Source organism: Denticeps clupeoides, chromosome 5, assembly GCF_900700375.1.
Source record: "Denticeps clupeoides chromosome 5, fDenClu1.1, whole genome shotgun sequence".
NCBI lineage: Eukaryota > Metazoa > Chordata > Actinopteri > Clupeiformes > Denticipitidae > Denticeps > Denticeps clupeoides.
The window spans coordinates 1883255-1884062 of NC_041711.1; positions in this window are offsets into that span (position 1 = coordinate 1883255).

Consider the following 808-nt stretch of genomic DNA (forward strand, 5'->3'; position numbering starts at 1 on the left):
TGAGTTTTATAATTGGTGAGATTTTCCTGAGCTGAAGATAAGAGCCTCGAGGGAGAGCGGGAGCTCTCTCTCTCTCTCTCTCTCTCTCTCTGTCTGTCTCTCTCTCTGTCTGTCTGTCTGTCTGAAGGTTTGCCGCGAACCCCTTTAACCCCTGACCCCTCCCATCTGTGCCCTCACCCCAGAAACAATGCAGCTTTTTGATATTTTTAATGAAAATGTACAGAATACTGCGGCCGGCGCTGCTTTTCCTCGTTTTTGACGGAGGGGGAGAATAAATTGGCGTGCGTCTGAATTGCTGACGCGTTTTTCTGTCTGGCGCCCAAATCCTTCCCTGTTCATTAGCATGTAGCGCATGTATTACTCGAGTAGAAATAATGGCAGAAACCGCCGAGCTGCACCGACATTTGTAGTTGAGGCAGGAAGTAAAAATTCTGCTGCGTCTGGAAAACGTCTTTGTACTCGTGTAAACAATGCAGTGCTGATCTGTGTGTGTGTGTGTGTGTGTGATGTAATTGGAAAGCCAGTTCTGAATGAAGATCAGCCCATCTGCCACAAAATTAAAACCACCCCGTCACCAAATCACTTCATATTTTTCCTCCTGAGGAGAGATGTTGATGGATAATGTGACTAACTAGTGGTGGACTAGCGGTTAAGGAAGCGGCCCCGTAATCAGAGCAGAGCACCGTCCCCACACACTGCTCCCCGCCCACTGATCACTAAGGGTGATGGTTAAATACAGAGGACACATTTCACTGGGTGCACCGTGTGCTGTGCTGCTGTGTATAAGAAGTGACTAGTTGAGCTGCAC